Source organism: Neolamprologus multifasciatus, chromosome 23 (genome assembly GCF_963576455.1).
Source record: "Neolamprologus multifasciatus chromosome 23, fNeoMul1.2, whole genome shotgun sequence".
Classification (NCBI taxonomy): domain Eukaryota; kingdom Metazoa; phylum Chordata; class Actinopteri; order Cichliformes; family Cichlidae; genus Neolamprologus; species Neolamprologus multifasciatus.
Genome location: NC_140460.1, coordinates 5838713 through 5860296, shown reverse-complemented (window position 1 = coordinate 5860296; position 21584 = coordinate 5838713). Strand labels below are relative to the sequence as shown.

The window sequence follows — 21584 nt, the reverse complement described above, 5'->3', positions numbered from 1 at the left end:
GTTCACTCGTGCGCTCTGTTACGCACAGAGGAGAAGACGTAGCACCACGTAAACCAACGTGACCGACTGGAGCTCTGGGGAAGCATCAGCTTCTCCTTGCGCTGCTAAGGCTGCGGCAACAGCACATCACACATCGCTGCTGTGTGCTCTTCTCCTTTTTTTTTTTTACAAATCGTTTGCTGTTCACGCGTTTATCCTGCAGTGCGCCTTTAAACCCACGGAAACGTGTAAATCTGCGGTCGCTTTTATTGTGCTTTGCTGCTCGGTGTGGCTTGGTGTTCCCGTACGCAAGATGTTGTCACAGGTGCCTCAGTCAAGCAATATGTGGAGATCACTGCTCATTCCAGATGTCACTACCACCGCTGCCTAAAACAGATTGTTTTGTTGGTTTTGTTTGTTTATTTGTTTGTTTGTTTTATTTTTTTGTCCTATACTTCTGTATATTGACGACCATGAGGAGGCAAGAGATGGAAAGATGGGGCTGGAAGGGAATGGAGGCTATGAGCATATCAATTCTTCGTGCAACACAAAACCTTCTGCCATAGAGTATGCTACTATAAAAAGCAGGGCGCCTATTACCCTGTCGTTTTTTCCCAGTAGACCAAAATTTGAGGTCTGCGTCTGTCTCCAGGTGATTCTCCCCGGCTCCTTTCTCTCCTCCGTCTCCTGGGCTCTCTCACCAGCAGCCACGGAGACTGTGCTTTTCGGCTCACCACGTATATCAAACGCTGGATGCAACTTAAAGAAAGAGAGACCCGTCATTCAAGCATAACAATGGATTTCACAATGGTCACCGAAGAATGTTTGAGTTTCTGTACACGTCGTGCACACCAGGCGTTATGTTTGCAAGAGAGAGAGAGAGCGCGCAAGAGAGAGAGAGAGAGAGAGAGAGAGAGAGCGAGTGAGAGAGAGAGAGAGAGGAGGAGGGGACCGGCGACGCAACATCACCGCATACTGTCATCCGAGGCTGGTGAGGAGAAAGCAGGAGGATGCTGGCAGCAGTATCACCTCGGCCTTGGCTTGTGTCGATGCAGAAGTAATGGCAGTGATTTTTTTTTTTAAAAGAAAGGAAAAAAGAAAAGAAAGTTATGAAAAGGAAGAAACGAAAAAAGAAAAACCACACTTCTTTGGGCTTGGATCAACTCATTGTGTAGATTTACTCTCAATTTGCGAAGGCTTGTTCATCGATTGGCTGGACTTTGGGCTCTTAGAGTTTGGTTGCACTTGAGAGATGGCCGATAGAAACTTGAATTAAAGCACTGAATGGACTTCAGCTGGAGATGTGGGATTTACTGAGTACACAGCTTGTAAGTATGTTTTTAATATGATTTATTTAAGGTCATGTAGTCTTAACCTTGAGACTCTGGGGGGAAAAGGTAGCTCGAGTAACATATTTCAAAAGCACTTAAAACACTACCGCTAAAAGCAATAATAATAATAATAATAATAATAATAATAATAATAATTGTATGTAATAGTATTTATATAAGTTAAAAAAAATCATGCAGAAATATGAATGCACTTTTCAGTAAAGGTTGCATAGTGGTTCAAGTTAAACTGAAAATTTCGCTGTCAATTATGGTGAGCTCTAACTGATGAGTGGCAGCCGGCCCTTCCATCCCATATTAGCGGGCCCATCCATTGAGCGCTGATGAGGCGGGCTTAGTGGCCCCAGAGCTGGCGTTTATAAAGCAAACAGTTGTGTGATTGTTAGCAGAGCCTGGGAAAATGTCCCCTTGGCTGGGAGGTGGAGGGACTTGACGCCAGAGCCTCTTGTTAAGAAGACTTGTGTGCTCCCAGACAGCATTGTGATGCTAATGAGCACCAGCACGTTGTTGAACTTGATGTTGACTTTCTTTCTTTCTTTGGGAGATTTTTTTTTCTTTCGTAGTCTTCTTTTTTTTTTCTTGGTCACTTGTTTGTGGGAAAATCTTCTCTGGGGCTACAGCGTGAAATTAATTAATCAGGCCATTGCAGATGAGTTTAGAGAAACACCAAATTCGCAGAAACAATCATATATATATATATATTATATTTCTTTAGTTATAGTATTGTTTTTTTTTATTTCTTATTTATTTATTTGCCAAAATATATAAGGCATTCATTTGCAATCATTTCCAGGACTTACACTATAAGAGATTTGTTATCTCTCACAGAGGTACTTAAAATAATAGTTTCATATATAACAATTGAAATCCAAATATTGATATATGATTGCTCGCTTCGTTATTTAGAAATGAAATAGTTTCATAGAGTTAATTTCTTCATATATATATATATATATATATATATATATATATATATATATATATATATATATATATATATATATATATAGGATTATTCTCCTATTTTCTTTCTTTCACCATGCAACAGGTGCAAGACTTCTGTAAATTGTCTGCCATCTCTACTTAAAACATTAAAACACACAATTTTTCCGCGTCATATAAAATCAGGCTTACAACACTGCCGCTTTATTTGTTTCTATGCGATAAGTTTTTTTTAAGGCATTTTATTTAAATTCAGTACACACAGTTTCGCTGCATAGAAAAACTAAACTCAACACTATAGCTGCCATCTTTATGCGTAAAATTCCGGCGTAAATCTGGCATTTAAGTATAATTATAGAGTTAAATTGCGGTCATATTTATGCTGTGTTTGCGTGTCAAAACAACACATTTAAATTAAATCACATTAAAACGCAGGGGATTGTGGTTCTTGAAGTCTGTTCGTAGATTCGTATAATTATTCAATTCATAAATTATTTTATTCTTCTCAGAAAACAGATCTTAGTACTGAAAAGTTGGTGTGTAACCTCTCGATTAGAATTTCAGTGTCGTTTTCCCCCCCCCCCCACGTTTGTAACTATGTTTACTTAGTTTTAATTTCAAAATATTCTTCCTTAAATTTTATTTCGTCTCAGAGCTTTCAGATTTGCTTACAAACCCGTAATAGTTCAGATTTTTACTTTTTCTTTAAAAATAACAACGACAGTGGCAATTAATTTCATTCGTTTCAGCACCATGGACAGAGACTCCCCTTTTCCCTTTTTCTTTGTGCAGTTCAGTCTTTGTACTTTTCGTGATAAACATTAAAATTCAAACACACTCTGCAGCTTTGTTCTTTTAATTTACTTTTACTTTTTTGTTTTTCACCTTTTTGCTATTATTTTTTATTATTATTTAGTCGGGAAAAAGCAGAAAGAAGGAATTCTTTCACCCCTTGATATCACCGAATACACCGTAAGTCATATGTGACTTTAGCAAACGGTATAAACAAATCACCCCTGAGAGTGTATTTTATTCTAGTCTATTTTATTTACTTTATTTATAGTATAAAGGCTAAAACGGAGAGATGATAAGGATAAGATGGGGCATGAAAATAGAATCGAATAGGATAGAACAGAATACTCTGAGTGAAGGTAAGAGGTTCAATTGGTTGTCCTGAACACCTTTACTGTACTTCATGTCTGACAGGACGTGACGCAGTCAGGGGGCGGGCTCAGATGCATCAACTCGAGCCTGATGAAAGCAGAACTGAGAGTCAATCAGAATTAACGCACAGTACAAGCATTTTATTTTAACAGAGAAAGACAGAAAGAAAAAGGAGACACAGACGCACACACAATGATAGTTACGACTTAAGCGGCAGAAAATGCGATTTTATCCAATTCTCAGCAAAGATTTTAATTCACTCATTTCCAAAAGAATAACAGTTATTACTTTTTTAGATAAAGAATAATTGGCTTGTTAAGTTAATTGAAAAATTGAAAGTTATAGCATTTTTAGTAACAAAAAAGACAAACAATAAAATAAAGCATAATAAAAACTACTTCCTTATATTTTAGTGTCGTAAATTCGGCGCGTTGGTAGTTAAAGAAAAATGTGAATTTGTGGAGTTTTTTTTTAAAATTTGCAACAGCTATATATATATATATATATATAATCCAATAACTGTCTGCAACTCTTTCTAAAAAGGTACATCAAAAGAAAACTGGAATAGCTCATTACAGTTGAAATTACTGTAGGAGCCACCCACCCACACACACACACACACACACACACATACACATAAGGAGAGAGCGAGGGGGGGGGGGGGGTGATTATTATGAATATACTTTTGAATAAACTGTTTGGTAAAGGTTGTGAATTTTATGAAGCTCCATCTAAAACACGCAGCGTCAGCTGAAAGTGACGAGCTAACACATTACAGGCTTTTACTGAGATTGCACGAAATCCTACGTCTAATGTATTCCTATTTATGTTTTTGCGTACACTGACGCTTTGTAGTCATTCTCTGCATTTTGTTAATTTGACCTCCAGACAATCATCTCACTGAAATTATTAACTAAAGCTTAAATGCTGATTTCCTGAAACCTAGTAGTCATAATCAAAATAAACGCATAGAAAATGGAACAGGGCTGTAAAAATAAGATGATTTGTTATTAAAAATAACACTATACTGCTTAACTTAACGGGCTTTTATCCAAAAACAGGCTGCAGGCTGTTATATCTTTCTTCATACGAGCAGACTTCCTGTCTTTACGCACAGGATATTTAGGGATGTCCCTAAACACGGACAGGTGTATGCTGCCCATGCAGATTCATGCACTTATGTGACTGTGGTGGTGTTACACACTGTTGCATGGCTATCTCCATTTCTGGTTATCTTTTTTTTGGAATAGGCTTCTGCTATGCTGTTGTTATTAGCGATGTGAGGAAAGCACAGTACATGATCTGTAGATTGACAATAGAAAAGGAAAATAATTAGCCCTTACATTGTTGAGGGAAATCACCTCTAGTAGATTTTGGCAGGGTCTTCGGACTTCATATTGAGGTCCAACAACCACTCCCACAGGCGGTATCTGTTTATTATAGCGAATAAGCTTAATGGAAGCTGTTCTGGAAATCATTGTGTCTACTCTGTCTTGAACTTTCATTACTCCGTGTGTCCGTTTTATCCACCCCATATCTCTGATGCTAACCCATGTGTGCGTGCCAGTGAGCATACCTAATTTCGCGCGTATCCCTTGGCAGTCTGACCCCGAGGCCCCGGAGCGGCCCTCCACCTCCTGCTCCCCATATCTGACACTGCTATGCGCCTTCTCCTCACTCTCGCTTTCTCTTCCTCGGGCTTTGCTGCGGCTTGCTTGATACCCCACATTATTTGTCGTGTATTTCTTACGTGCACATGGTGATGTTCTGTGTAAAATGGGCTTTGTCTTCGCGCGTGTCGGTATCCCACATGGTCGACACGCGGTACCACAGCTGGACATAGCCAAAGGAGGAGGCTTCAATCCCGACCTGAGACTGGAAGAATATTTGTGCCTAGTGGATTTTAATATTGCTGCCTCTGAGCAAGGTGTGAGCGTCCGATCATGGAACCTGCTCTTTCAAATAGAATCTGTGAGTATGTTGTGTATTATTCTCAATTCAGCGTGACCTATCTAATCTAACTTTGTATGACAATTAAAATAAAAGTAAAAATAATAGAATTAATTTAAATTATTTACCTTATTTGTTTTGATTTACTTGGGCACCATTAATTTATTTCAAAAATTAAGTATTTGTACCGCAAAACCGGCTTCCTTATTAAAGATGTCGATTTAGTATTTCGTCCTGCCTTTATATTTGGAATCCATTCACCCCCCCCCCCCCCCTAAAATCTAGCTCGACGCGCTTATCACGAGGAAAAGTAACAAGTTCGAGTATAATAGCCATGTGTGGCTGATTATAAAGGATTATAAAGGCTTGTTCGTCCTGCTGTCATCTTATAGCATGCCACAACATGCTATAATCCAGAACATACAGTAACATCAAGTGAGGCGGGACTTGTTCCACTAGATCATGTTGTTGACATTTAGCTGGAAGCTCGTGTGCTGTAGGTTATATAGGCCTTTGGAAGTTTGTCTTGCTTTCAAACAATTCATGGATTAATTCACTCAACGAGGAAACTGTGCTCTATGCTCTGAAATGGGTCGATGTGAGTTGGCATTTAAAAGAACAATAAGCCGGTTGTTTGTGAGTTCTGTTGGGAAAAGAGCGGACGTAGCATTGTCTCTTATGTGTTGTGTTATCGCCGTAGGAGCCAAAGTTGGACATTAATAGTTGGTACATGTATGCTATATTAGGGCATAGAGCCGGGTTTCCTGTTACGCCTGTCCATAGATGACAGGTGGATGTATCATCCTCCTCCTCCTGCAGCTGGGTGACTTCACCCTGCAGATGCTCCTCAGGACTTGTAGTAGGAGGAAGTTCAGCAGTGTTTTTGAAGAACGGAGATGATGAATAGTCCGCAGTTTGATTGCTACGAGGTAGGAATAGGCTCGGTTGAAAATAAGACACGTTGTATGGTGCCATTGCTGCTTTGCCTCTGGAGCACATGTGGTGATTGTGGCGATGTAAACTATGGCTTGCATGTTTCTTTCTTAATATTACTTGTCCTGTCCTTCTGTATTAATGCCTTTTCAGTTTGGAGCTGTCTGGTGATGCTAGGTTTGATCTGAACAAGCCATACCGTAAAGATCATAATAAAACAGGGTATTACCTTGACTGTAACCTGCTTTGTGCATGCGCGCATTTCGGCGTGTACATTATATAGAGAGAGGGAGCGAGAGAGAGAGGGAGAGAGGCGTGCGCATGCATGCAGGCGGAATGCAATGGCTCCATGTGACCACAACACAAGCACCTCCGGCGGCCCCTTTAAGAGACGTGGGTTAGTTTTTCTCTTTGGTTATCTAGCTGTATGAGTTTATGTAATATCATAAAGCTAGAGAACCGAATGTATAAACTAATTCTGCAGTCGTCACGGCAGAGCGAGCCGGAACCGGACCGAGAAGGGGGTGCTGCCGGAGCGGATGGATGCAGCCTGCACGGAGGACTGGAAGCCCGCGGCAGCGTCCGTGCATCGCACAGGGAAACGTATCCCATCTCCTTGGACGTGCACCGGTGCAGAGAGGAACATGGCCTCCGAAAAAACGGATTCATGGTGCTATATTTCTTTCGAGAAGGATGCGTGGAGTGACAGTAGCAACCGGAGACAGGCTCCATTCATAGAGTGATGATGAGGAGGAGGAGGGCGATTCGGCAGTGGTGTTCATGCTTTGGTGCTTTCTCTTTGAATGGAACGTGCTTGCCTTGTTACAGTAGCTAAGACTGGTGTTTTAGATATGTTTTCTGTTTTGGGTTTTTTTTGTGGGTTTTTTTTTTTTTTTGCATTAACCGTGTAGTTATTTCGATGCCGATAAACAGGGGAGATGAGGTGAGATGAGCACGAGCTGTAGCTAGAAGAGGCACCTGATTGGAGGGATCTTGAATGTCACGTGTTCTATCAGAAGCCCCCATGTCCCCTCTCTGCTGGCCTGTTTGTGTAGCCTATTGGATTTGGAAAAATTGTATTAAGAATCAAAGCTTCTTATTGGTAGCAATCTGTTAATGCACATCGTTGTATTTTACCTTTAAAACGCAAAATGCAGGTGCGTCATCGAGCCATGTCACACCATGCAGAAGTATTCTGTTTAAGAGGTACACTCACCTTTATGTGCTTCTTTTGATTCTGATGGCAATGATCCATCTTTCAGATGCATTCAGAGTGTTTAATATATTATACCTATAGGAGTAAGGAGGAGGATGTGTAGCAGCTCATCAAAGTAATGTGTGACAGGTTATGAAGTGGAGGAAGAAGACACAGATGTTTGTCAAAGGGATCATGTTGTATTCGTGGATTTAGCATGATTGATGCCCTTATCAGGAGCATTTTAAAGCTTCACAGACACAGAAGACAGTTCAAAACAACAGCTCGTGCTTGTGCTGAGGCCAGGAAAGCACAACGTTGTGCAGTTAAAACAAAGGCACATTCTGGTTTTGATGGTGAGAAAAACAAGCATGCTACATTGCCACTAAGTTGTATTTTCTCTGTTAAAAGGTAGATATGACTGAGCACTCTGGCCTCTCACAAATCACAGCATGATTTGATTGCTGATGTAGAGTAGCAGGCCAAGCAGAGGGATTTTGGGAGGCAGCATCACTGAAAGGCAGGGTCAGCTGGGTCACCCAGACTGGTTTTCAGGCTTGTTTTATAATGCTTTTTGGGGTGCACATTATCTGCTCATTCTCCACTCAATCTGAGTCAGAGTGGAGCTGCCACTGAATGACAGGATGTTCTCTGTAGTGTGAAGCATATGGAATTTTAAACATGCCAATTCAGTGCTATAGCTGCTAAATCGGTGGCTGCTTGCGGCTCTGCACTGTGGAGAGTGTGTGAGTGTGTAGCAGAACAGAGCCTGGTGCTACTGTTGGTAGGCCCTGGCTTATACTGCGTCACAGAGCAGGGCAGGTGCTAGCAATGGACCTAGCTAGAAGACGTCTGTGCCTTCTCAGTGAGCTGTGCTTTTGTGGTGTCATGCTGCTGTACGTGCGAGTCGGTATTGTCTGTGCATATTAGTAAATATGTGCCATTCACACGTAAGGTTAGAAATATTAGCTCCCTGCAGTTGTAATTATGATAATATTAGTGTGTGTGCTGTGCAGTTATTGTTCAGTTAGTGTAATAGAGTCTGGTATTATGCAAGGTTTGCATGGTGTCAGGATATCCACAACGTGAAATCAGTACAAGCTTATTTCTAGGTGAGACATTTTTATGTAAAGAATCAATACCTTCAAATGAAATCAAAGCCACAGCATTGTGATTTGATAAACCCAGTATTTGAAAAATAGTTGCGACTTGTGGACAATGTGTGCAGAAATCTTTTTTTTATAATTCCCCTCTCTTCTATTCATTTAACCGATAATTAAGCCGAGGCACTTATAATACATCACGCCCTGTCATCTGTGTGCTATAACAACAGCACCAGCCTCCCAGCTTCCTTCCAGCTGTAGTAGAATTTCATGCATTGCTGAGGGGTAATAAATGGAGGATATGGGGAGAGGCCTTTGAGATTGAAATGCAGTCTGCTGAGTGACTTAGAGGCAGGCTAGACGTCGGTGTTCCCACATTAATATGTGTCTGTCTGGGCCCTCTCCACCATCAGGAGGAGGCCCTCAACACCAGATGGAGCCCAGTCTAGTCTAGTCTAGGTCTAGCCTGCAAGCACCTGCCACATGGCTGCATTAAACTGTCCATTGTCTCTGTGATTTCTCTATTTGTAGGCCTATTTGAATCTCATTTATTGTTTCACATGCCTGGGTTTATTCTGCATTATAATGGCAACATTAACAAATGGCACAAAGTTGTGGTGAGACTAGAGAGAATAGGACTAAAAAGACAGGACTGAGTATTTTGTATAAGACAGAGGCGGGGAAATTCTCTTTTATGCACAAATGCATGCATTTCCAACCAAATCTATCATGCCTATAGCCTTTCTCACCAAAATGTAAGCCTCCAATTTACCAACAATATTTTTATGTTTTAGCTCTGTGTGTTTCATAAGGGCAGGCAAAAATTCTGGGACAGAGCAGCCATGCTGTTTATTGTCCATCATTGTTTTCGGTTTACAGACCTATTACCAAGGTAACATCCTTTTCTTGAATAATTGTGAGCATTATTTCAAGTTACTATAATATGTTTTCCCTTTAAAAAATTGCTTACATTTTTAAACTTCAGATTTGAAAAAAAAATAAGTTAATATTATGATTAACATTATACGTTTGCCTTTGAAGGTGAAATAAATCAGTGTTTGTGGTCTATATGATTCAACATCGTCTGAACCCATATTCCAGCTTTATCAGCTTTCTATTATCGTTTTACCTTGAATTGCAGTGGCCTATATAAACCTCTTCTCTGAACTTATGAATTCTGGGTTTGGTAGCCTAGCAACAGCCTCTGACCCATGCAAGGGAAAGAGGAAAAAAAATTGAAAGGCTGACATGCAGGCTTTAAACCCGCAAAGGATGTCAGATTTTACTGGATGTAATCTTTGAGTATTTTGTGTAATCGTTTGTGTGTGTGCGCGCGCGCGTGTGTGTGTGTGTGTTTGTTGAAGAGACTGGTGTTACAGACAACTGCATTAGAAAAACATAAACTTTTCTTGTAATTCTAAACAGGTAAAGCTGTATTAGTAATCTGCATTACTCTTAACATTTAATACTGTAGTATTAAATAGAGGTTTTCTTTATATTAATTTATATTAAATACATAAATAAAATTCATTAGAAATGAGGTGGCTTTTTCCTTGTAGCTTTACTATATTCCTGCTCCAGTTCAGATATAAATATTATTTTTTTAAATAAAGTGTTTCTGTGTTAAGAACAAAAGCACTAATTGTAGCTGACAATTTGAAATAGAAGTTTGATAGTCTTGATTTGATTTATGAATCAAAACTTAGGAAAAAATATGCTGTGATACTACTAGGAGGTCCAAGTTAAAGGTTTTTTTTATTGGTGTAACAATCCTCGAATATTTTCTGTGAGAGTGTGGGCAAAAGGTTTATGGTGGTGAAATTAAATTGTGACCTGGGCTCAGGTAGATTACGACCATGACCTGCTGCAGGAGTGGGCCCTCTCTCAACTTAACGCTTTATGTTTTTGCAGGAATCTGTGCAGTGCAGAGTGAGGGCAGTCACACAGAAATACACAGACCTCACCGGCAGGCCTGCGCCTGGACCTACAGGACAGCAGAAGGTCAGAAGGGAAACAGCAGCCTCCTGCCCCGAGGAGCAAAGGTCACCGACTGGGTCAGGATGAGGCTTCATCACTGTAGTGCAGAGGTGAGACACACAGTGCTATGCTAATAATCTGTTTTTGTCAACACACTTGAACTTGAAACATTTCTAAACTACCCTCAATTCATTTCACATAAACAGACGAACTAGTTTGCTTGAAAACTTTACATTTATAATGTACATTGAACTAAGTCTTCAGAGTATGACAGTTTATGTCTTCACGGAAAAGTGGTAAGCTTTACATCCTTCTCATTCTTCACATACACCCTTTTTGTTCACTCATCTCTTGCCCTCTGCTTAATAGTGCCTGATCCAATTTGTTAGATTCTTCGGATTTGGCAGATAAGAAGGGGTGGCCACTTGTATAATCTATATTTTAATTCATGTGTCCACGCTCTTTATCCCTTTAAACATACATAGGTGGGGGGCCTTAGCCTGTTGTGTGCATAAGGTGTGCTCATGTGGAAAGACTTTCAGGGTGGCTAAGTCCCTCACTTCACTAATTCTCCCTTTTCATCTCTGTCTCTCTATGTCCTCCTCTTTCTAGTTGGCTCTTCTTTGGTCTCTATAACACCCTTTATTTTCCTGTGCTCCCACGAAGAAATACTTCTTTCTTTACTTCATTATCATCATTATTATTATTATTATTATTATTATTATTATTATTATTATTATTATTATTATTATTATTATTATTATTATTATTATTATTATTATTATAAAAGCTAACCCTTTTTCACCCAACTGGTAGAATTTTTAAAAATTTTCCCATCCAGTTTCTTGCATAGTTATTAGTTATTTTAAAGGAAAATGTGTGGTTCACTGTTTTGTATTTTTCCCCTCTATTAGATGCTCATCACAATATATATCCTATTGTATCGGCAGATATTTCTGGCTTCGGTTGCCAGTTACTTTGCTACCTAGTTGGCAAAACCTTGCAAGCTATGTGTTTTATAATGTTGCAGATGATGGAAGGCTGAAACCAGATGTAGGTGACTCACCCACTTCCCTCCCCACTTCCTCCTGAGTGTTGAGTGACATGACAAGATTACCTTCCCTATCCTAACAGTTGCTATAGCAGGCCATCAAGGGTGCGAACGCTGCTCAGCTCGTGCATGTTCAACCTCCTGCAGAGAACAAAGTAGACGGAGTGATGGAGGCAGTACTGGAGAGGGAAGCAGAGGGAGATGAAGCCCCTTCCATAGAGATTGAGGGCCGTCATCGGGGATAGACAGAAGAAGTGATTTTTTTTTTTTATTTCCCTCCAGGGTTAGATGAGCGTTCTGTGACATTGGCTTAGTTCTATATCAGCATGCCCCCCAAGAGAAGAGGTTGCGTTTGAGAATCAGACAAGGGAAGATCAGAGGAGATTTCACAGCCTGTGGCTATCCTCCTCCATAGCGTTAGACCACCTCTTAAACCTCCTTTGCTTTGCTTCAACTCGATGAGGGCTGCCGGTCTACTTAGTCAATATCATATCCACGAACTAGATAAATCGATGCAAACAAGCTTTGGCTGGACATGAGCTTTAGAAGTAGAGGCATAGCTACGGGCTAAATTTGACACAGAAATGCATCAATCCAGAAGTGACACTCTTCACGTCCTCTTTGTATTCATAGCAGCAATTAAGAGCTAGCATGCACCAGCGTGCATTCATGCTGTGTTTTCCCCTCACAAAACTCCCATACGCATTGTGCATTAGTTGCAATTGTTCCATAAGCAAGTGCCGGTGGGAGCATGTGTGATTTCACACATTGCAGTGTTGCTTCCACAGCTGAGCACTCTCATGTATATGGAAAGACTCGAAGAGAGGGAAGCAGTAATCCGCTCATTTACAGTACCTCAGATCTGGTGTGCCTTCTTTCTCTTTCTCTTAGTTTCTCTCTTGAACACGCAAACACACACACACGCGCGCGCGCGCGCACACACACACACGCACGTGCGCACACACACACACACGCACACACAGACACCTCAGCATGTCATATCTCCTCCTGCTCAAACCTCCCACCCCCATCCTCCATCCCAATTCAGGCTCATCTTGCCATCACCTCTCCAGCTCCGCCACCCCAGAGAAACCAATTCAGACTGCAGCTCCACACCGTCATGGCATGTTGGCCAAGGGAGATGGAGTCCTTTCAGGTTCTCGGCTACAACCTCCCTCCCTCCTCCCCCGTCGCTGCCCCCTTGCTGCTTCTCAACATTTCCTCAACATGCCTGGTGTAACAGCGGGGTAGCTAGACAGCGTGATAGGACTGCTCCTGAGAATCTGATGGAGTTATTCTGCACATTATGTGACCTTTTAAAGTTTCTACAAAATTGCATGTGGGTGTGTGTTTTTTATGATTCTGCTCTGAGCCTGCCGTTGCATGGTTAATACTGTCAGATTAGCGAGCGTGTTAGAAACAAATGAAGCCTGCATTATGTGTTTAAACAGACTGATTGTGAGGTTTATCTGTAATAGGTTATCTTTATTGGCAAAACCAAACACCTACCTCCCACCCGTGGCTTCTTAAAGTTGGCAATCTGCTCCTAACAGCCGGCTGTTTGCTGGGAATATTTTTCCCAGGCTTTCTAGATTTGTATGCAGAAACCGCGCTACTTGGCTGTTCTTAAACGTTGATTTAAATTATACCCTCTGCATTATGCAGCTTGATAGGAAATAAATCTCTTCAAGTGAATACACTGGATGGAGGGAGGTGGTGAAAGGGGCCAAATGTGTGTTTGCCCGGGTGTGCGTCGGCACAAAGGTTTAAAGTTGTGTTAAAGTATGTTAACTGAAATTAAAGTCTGTGCTGAGGGGCTTGAAAAGGGAAAAGAGAGAGGAGGATATGGGTGTCAGGAAAACAGAATTGGGTTTAAAAACACAAAAACTTTAAAAGTAGAATCAGCCTCTGGGAGAAAGCTGTCCCTGTTAAAATTATGTGTGATATTAACTGTTAAAGAGTTCATATAGTTTTCATATATGTACATTTACTGTATAGTTTGGTGCGTTCAGCAAATATAAATTACCATACAAGTTACTCACTTTGCATTGGTATTTGTTATTCTTTACCTCCTTAAAGCAGAGAGGCCTCTGGCATCTCAATGTGCACTGGCTGAATGGTGGCTGTATTAAAGATTGGTGGTGGCGAGGGTGGTGGGGTGCAGCAGGGTGACGAACAGAGCGCAGAAGGGAGGGACAGGGGTCCACTGAAAGGCAGCGGGCTGCAGAGTGAATAGGAAAGGGGAGGGGGGGGGGGTGGCATTAGTGGCGGAGGCAGGCTGGGGGTGGCGGGGGGCCTCCATTGGTTCAATGCAACGGCCGAAGCAGCTGTGAAAAGAGGTCTCCCCTTTTTCCCACGCCCAGTACGACGCAGAAACCCTGCTTCAGCCTGCCAGGGTCAAGTCACATTTTTAATATATACACTGGGCCTGCGGACTCTCACAATGCATACGCACAGCTCATTTATTTTATGTATGCACACAGACAGACACACACTTGTATGCACACAGCAAGCAGGCAGCCTCTCAGACGGCGACAGAGGTGGGGGGCCAGGAGAGAGTATTATGACACTGTTTTCTATCCCGCTGGAACCATTGTTTCATCTTGCAAATTAACAAAGTGCGAGTGCGTCCACAAACGCACACGTGCAGATGCCACCACCACATTTGTGATCCTCTGGTTTATACACTACACTACACTACAACACTACAAAGATTTGGGATTTTTTTTTAAATTCCTACATGTTGATTTTGTTCTTTTTCTGTCTCTCGGTTCAGGCTTACATGCTCATGAAATTCCCAAAGTCCTCCTCGAATAGCTAAAAATGCATTTTTCTTTTAGTGTGTTCACTCTCGTACCGACCACCACACCGCAGCCCCTTTCTTCTCACATGTTTACGTCTCGGCCGCCATTTACAAACTATAATCGTATTCCAGGGAAGGGGATCTAAATTCTTTGTCCTGACAGACCCCCCCCCCCCGCCTTTTAAAAAACATACCCCACCACCACAACCCAGTGCCAGATGCCCTTCTGTATTGTGTGGGTGCTGGGGGCAGACAGGCAGGCAGTCCCCTTCTTCTGTCTGTCTTTCTCTCTCCACCATGATGTCACCCGGCGTGTCTGTATGTCTATCAGGGCCTCGACAGGAACTTAAGTGTGGGAAGGGAAAGCATTCAGGGTGGGAGGGGTGATGGTGGTGTGAGAGGTTCAAGGAGGGGTTCGGGATTGGTAGGGGATTTTTTTTTTTAGGGAGGAGAGGTGGGGAGGTTGATGTGTTGGGAAGACAGCGTCTGCCCTAAGAGGTCAGTTAGTGGACTTGAGCATGGAGCAAGTGTGTGTCTCTATGTGTGTGTTTAAGGGTGGGGGTGTCGGGGGGGTTCTCCTAGAAACTCTAAAGCAAAGTGGAATTTAGATGAATCTGTTCATCTGGGTCTTCTACTAATTCATTCTGGAGTCCAAACTCCTCAGTGTTATTCTGACAAAGAGCTTGAAGAGAGAGGATGTGAAGAAGAAAAGGAACGAAAAGCACCTTTTTTGTTATTATGAATTCTATCAAGTACATTCACAATTGCACAGATGTAGAGGATTCAAGGCAACGCGACAGCTTAAGCATAAAACATGTTGTTCTAGCATGTTGAGAATTACATTACACGAGTGTTGATTACCGAGCCGAATCACTAAATGCGTTTGATCAAATTCAAGTTCTTTTAATAATATTTTCTTCTGATTTTTAGAAATGTGGGAAGGGAAGTGCACTTGTAGACCTTCTCCAGTTTAGTTTGTGTAGGCAGTTTTTTAAAAAAATCTGAAATGCAAATGAGGTCAGGTCAGGTTTTTTTTGTTGTTTTTATAAAAGCTGAATTTTATTACAGTGAATTCCCTGATCACATTTAGAACTTCTAAAATTCTGAATCCAGACTAGACAAATATATCTTATTGCAGAGGTTTAACTGCTGGACACATGCAGTTAACTTTCCCGAGGCTATATCCACACTAGTATGTATTTATTTCAGCGGGGTGCTTTAAACACAGCTGCGATCAAGAGAAGCATTTTAGCATAGTATCAGAAATAATCTGCCTTTTTCCTGACATGCCTATTTACTTACAACACGACTATTTACTTATAAATGTTGGCGTAAACATGAAGCAGAGTGTTGGTTATGTGGCGAAAATATAACTGAGGATGAACAGCGATGAAAATAAAAGTCAGACTGCAAATATTTTTGGAGATTTTATTATTGAAAGTGACACACAAATATAAGGCGATGAGGGAAAACATAAATAAAGATTTATACGTGGCAATATATTAAAGGGGCACATTGTGCATTACTAAAGGAAGCCATTGCAATGGCAACCACACAAGAATAATGAGATCACTAAGCCTAGCTGCAATGTTTTGGCCTCATTTTTGTGACCGATTAGACCCAATTAAGACGTGAACATGGGTGTCTATTCCTGCATATATGGACTAAAATGTAAAACTAAAACCAGGTCAGCAGCAGTTACAAATATCTCCGTTCTAGAGGTCTGAAATGCTGATGTAAACTTAGCAAAGTTTCAAAATGAAGATGAATTAGTATGGATGTGCTAAAGAAGTCCTTTGTGTCTTGCACTTCTCTTTGTCCTGGATTTCCACATTACGTCATTGTAGGTTACATCGTGGTTTGCCTCTCAAATCGGTACATGGCCACTGTTAACTCAGATTTATGCTGAGCTTAAAGAAACTTTCCTCATCAAAATGTGAAAATAGCCCTTTAGAGACTCGCAATCTGCAATCTGAAGCTCGACTAGCCAACTGAAGCAAGCAAGCTTTTATTTGAGGGACGTTCAGCTGTGATGTTGTCATTTATTCACTGTGTTATCAGCCAAGGAACCGAGAACACTAGTTTTAGTTCATGGTTCAAGGTTCATATAAACATTTAAAATTTGTGAAAGTGCTTAGAAGACTCATTGCTGCATTACTGTCAATCTAAATAATGGAATAATGTTATTTTTCTTGATTCCTGAATTGGCTTTATAAAGAATGGAGATTTTCATCTGACAGCATTAATGTGATATTTACAACCCACGAGTGAACACAGACAACAGGCACCTTTTTCAACCGGTAAACATTTACTGGGACACAGATGCATACCTTTGTCATTCATCCCCTTTCTGTTTGGTCTCCTGCGTTTGTATTTCTTCCACCTCTTTGCTCCTTCCATCTATTGCTTTAATACGTTTCCCCATCTCTGTCTTTCTCCTACTCTCGCTCTCCCTTTCTCTTTCTGGCTGTGTGAAGAGGTGATAGTATTGGGAGACAATGGGGAAGACTCACTTAATTAGCTGGACGAGAAGATGCATTGTGGCAATTACCGTGCACAAAGGGAGGGGAAGGTATGGCTCTGTAATGCGCTGCTGTCTGTATTTGCCTGGCTGTTGTAGCCTGGAGTGCAGGCAGGTCTTTATAGGGGAGACTGAAAGCAGTAACAATGGAAGACAGGATGTACTCCACATGTAGAGCCATTTCTAGTCCTTTTACAAACAGGGACAATAGCATCTACAGTCTCTTAAAGGCTGGAAATATAGAAACTGTATGTACTCTACTGATGGATTACTGGGCTCTAAACGCACAGGTCTTGTGGCTGTGTGAAAACTAGCTATCCTGCTTTGCATCTGTGTACAGATCAGTTGTGCACATTTCATAACACCTTTTAATAACAATGCTTTAATTAGATATTATCATAAATAATTTACTGAGGCTTTACGTACGGTTGTATGCCAATAAATAGAAAAAAGAGGGATGAACTTCTAGACAGTGTTCATAGGTGAAGATAGATAGATACTTTCCTCAAAAAAAAATCCAAGGGGTAAAAAAAAGGCCTTCAGACAAAGTATGGATCCTAAGTAGACACACAAACCTCATGGACACACAAAATAAAATCAGTCAGTTTAATTATCCAAAACCCACAAATAATTTGGGGTAATTAATTATTTAAGCCAAACTAGTAAAATTGAGACGCCTGTTTTTGTCGACAGTTTCAAGAAATTATTTAACACCGTTGCTTTTAATTGTTGGATAATGGTTGTCAGCTTAAACAGGCAGGGTACCATTAACTAAGAGGAGGAGATTTAGATGCCAGTATGACATAGCCTTCAAACCATGCACTTGATGATGATCCCATTTCTGGATATGGGAAGTTGGGAAGTTGTTCTTCTGATGTGTATTTAAGTTAAAATAAAACATAAAATGTCCTGTGTTTATTGCTGAATGTTCTAACAACACACTGAAAGGTCTTGTTAAATATATATTATATATATTATATAATAATAATAATAATAAATAATTTTTCTAACTAATCTAGATCCCTCTATACCTACAACAACTGCAAACATCCAACACAGAAGTTCCATATGTCATACAGAGCAGTGGATGGGCTTGCAAAGTGTAGAAACTGCACAGAATTCAGATTTTTTTGTGAGGATGGTAAGCACAGGTGGAAACGTATGAAAAGTTCTGAGCATTTGCAGATCTGATTGCAGAAGTTGGATCACAAAGAAGTAATATAAAATTAGCTCCACAGCAAAGGTTTCATGATTTTGCAGGTCCACTTCAAACACATGGAAATTATAATGCACTTACTATTACAGTATACTGAAATACTGCTGAAGTTGCACAAATGATTTGCATATCTCGGGCTTATCGTGTGTTCTGTAAATTGTAGAAAATAGTGGATAGTTCACTGAATGTGAAAGTTTTCTAAATGTTTTTCTACTTATAGGGAAAATGTTGGATTTCTTTTATGTGATTTTACTGGTCTGGCCCACATGGCCATACAATATATTTCATACCCCGGATTGAATCCAACATAACAACTTTGAATTTTCTTACAATCACCTTCTTAATTCAATTCAATTCAATTCAATTCAATTCAATTCAATTATATTCAATTCAATTCAATTCAATTCAATTTTATTTATATAGCGCCAAATCACAACAAATGTCGCCTCAAGGCGCTTCATAGATACAGAGAAAAGCCCAACAATCATATGACCCCCTATGAGCAAGCACTTTGGCGACAGTGGGAAGGAAAAACTCCCTTTTAACAGGAAGAAACCTCCGGCAGAACCAGGCTCAGGGAGGGCCATCCAACCGGTCGCAGGCCATCTGCTGCGACCGGTTGGGGTGAGAGAAGGAAGACAGGACCCTACTACATTGTGGGTTTTTTCATAAACGTTACTGAAACTTTAGTGAAAAGATTTGTCTACCACTTAACCTGGTGACCCAAAATCTAAAATATTTGTAATGAATTGGGTGATAATCAAAATCGACATCAAAATCACAACTTAAAAACTCTAAAAAAGTGAACTTGACCTTGTTGGGTGGCAATGACTGTATTTATTTTCCTCTACTGTTGCCCATCCGTCTCCTTCCTTTCTATTCCTGATTGTCGTGTTGCTGTGTACCAAACTGGACATGCTTCTGCTTTCTATTTCTGACTGGCTATGAGTGGGCCGCCGCTTGGTGCCACTGAGTTTTTTTGTGTATCTATGTGTGTGTGTGGATGTGCAGGGTTGGGTCTAGCGAAGAGCATCCTCCTCTAGTGGAGTGGCCTGAGGGGATTTCTTTCATGAAGTCAGATAACATCCAGGCGACCCCCTCTTCCCTTTTTTATAAGAGTTCTTTAACCTTGATAAATGAAGTAGAGGCGGGAAGGGAGTGAGGGAGGGTGGGAGGAAAAAGTTGCGAGCTGTGTTGGGGGATGAGGCTGTGATGGAGGGAGGAGAGAGAGGGAGAGAGAGAGAGAGAGAGAGAGAGAGAGACACCAACTCCCCAGCCGGCTTGCTCTCAGGATCAATAATGCTCGGAGAGCTGCTGAGCACTCCTGTCTGGCAGCTCTACCATAGGGGATGGAAGGAATCGGGGGAAGAGGGGGAGGATGGGAAGGAGGGAAAAGCAAGAAAAGAAGTGTTGAGAAAGCCTCTCTATCTCCTTCTTGTCACCCTATTTTGCGAAGAGGGGGAATTGAGGTGGATGGAGATGTAAAGATAGAAGGAAGCAGAGAAACACAGATGCAGGGTGGAGGGAAGCTAAAAGCAGCACACCTATCCAGCTAAACCACGCCACACACCTACCTGCCCACCCGCCAGGGAAGCACACACTCCCGCACACACACGTACACCGAGGTCTCCTTTTGCGTAGCCACAAGGTTACAGAGTGTCGATACAAACGCGCACAGCCCTCTGACAAATGGGATTTGGCATGTTCAATCAACAGTGCTGCCAAATCCCTGTTGTTAAGTGTTGCAGAGCCATATCTGTCTGCAGTGGGGCTAAGCTATGCTACCTGGGCCCGCTAACTGTCCCCTAAATATCCTCTATTAAACTCCTCGGTAATAGAATTATCTGCTGCATTTGTCATTGGATTTGAATGGACGTGTGTGCTGTGGCATAAATAGTGGACAGAGAGGGAGTTGTCACTTTGTGCACCTGTTATAAAAAAAGGCTTTGGTAACTCCTCCAGCAGTGCCTCCTGGTCATCTGAACTCTCTTCCTTTTTTCTTTTACCCTCTTTTTCTTGATTTCCCTTCTTGAAATTTAAGTCTCTGGTCTCCCTCCTCCTGGCCATCTCTCCTGGCCTTTTTCCTGTCCTCTGTTAGACCTGATCCTTTCATCTTCTCTCCCCTAATCCTGTGCTAGAGAAGCCACCCCACACCCCCGCCTCGCTTCCCATTGCTCTCTTTTTAACTCCATGCCTCCTCTTATTTTAGTGTGTCCCTGTGCCCATTGTGTCTCTTTCGTTTCTTCTCTTTTTGCTTTTTTTATCCACCCTTTTATCATCCCTGCCTCTATATCTTCTCAGTCTCTCTCCCTGCGTCTTCCATATCACCCCTTCTCCTCTTCTCTTACCCTCGTCTATCCTTAATTAAGTTAGAGATCAGTTGACTGCCCCTATCATTGGTAGAGAGCAGGTTGGTCCTCCCATCCCAGGAAGGGGGTGTATTGTCTGTGCTGGTTGACCAGTGTAATCCTCCTCCAGGGACAAAGGGCACTACCCTTACTACCTCAGCCACCCCCAAAGGGCATTAGCCCCCTGATGAGTGCCATGCCCTGGCCTCCCCCTGCCATCCTGACAAACCAGCATCATACCGCTGGCTCTTCGCTGGTTTGGCTGCTGAGACTGAATGCAGATCACCATGGCAAGGATTTGTGTGTATGTATGATGATATCTACAGTTAAGTGTAGATAAAGAATTCATATATCATGTTCTTTCGGGAGGAGAGTATTTATTGTAGGGGTACATTATAGGGACCCTTTAATCCATATATTCTACATGGACACATCTGCTGTAAAACCACAGAGTCCTACTCTAAACCTCTACACAACCCCACATACTTCGCTCTCTTCTTCTCTTTTCTCTTTAACACACACACACACATTCACACAGGGAACAAGTAGCTAGGGTTGCTATGGGAACGGTTGGTCAGAGTTTACCAGAGGGGAAACAAACAAAGTACTGTTCATGAGAGCAGGTTGTTCTGTGCAGAAGGAGCAGTGATACTCTGAGAGCAGGTGTATGTGAAAGTGCGTGTGTCCAATTGTGGGTTGCGTGCTATCATGTCTGGTGAGTAAGTGATTAGATATGTGTATGAAAACATTCATACTGTAACCTTTCACATTTGCATCCTCACCTCCTTTTTTACTACGCCTCACCTGTGTTGGAACAGCTGATGAGGTAGAGTGTGACCTTCTGATTAGGAGGTTGGTGGTTTGATCCTTGACATACCAAATTCCTCCTGATGGTGTGCATGACAATTGCCTTTATAAAGGCATGGAATAAAGCACTGTATGATAGCGTGTGAACGGGTGAATGAGGCTTGTAGTAAAAAGTACTTTAAGTGCTCAGTTAGGTTGAAATGGCAATATAGAAGTACAATTTACCTGTGCACTACCTTCATAAAA

General features: G+C 41.5%; 1 long non-coding RNA gene across 1 annotated transcript in view; it reads left to right on the top strand.

The window, feature by feature from the left end:
- Positions 1-935: 935 nt before the first annotated feature.
- The window catches only part of LOC146490820 (uncharacterized), a 45720-nt gene continuing 25071 nt past the window's right edge, over positions 936-21584 (top strand). Inside the window, exons 1-2 of the long non-coding RNA XR_014872180.1 lie at positions 936-1307; positions 10527-10702. This is a non-coding gene — a long non-coding RNA (uncharacterized LOC146490820). The remainder of the gene's footprint in view (positions 1308-10526; positions 10703-21584) is intronic.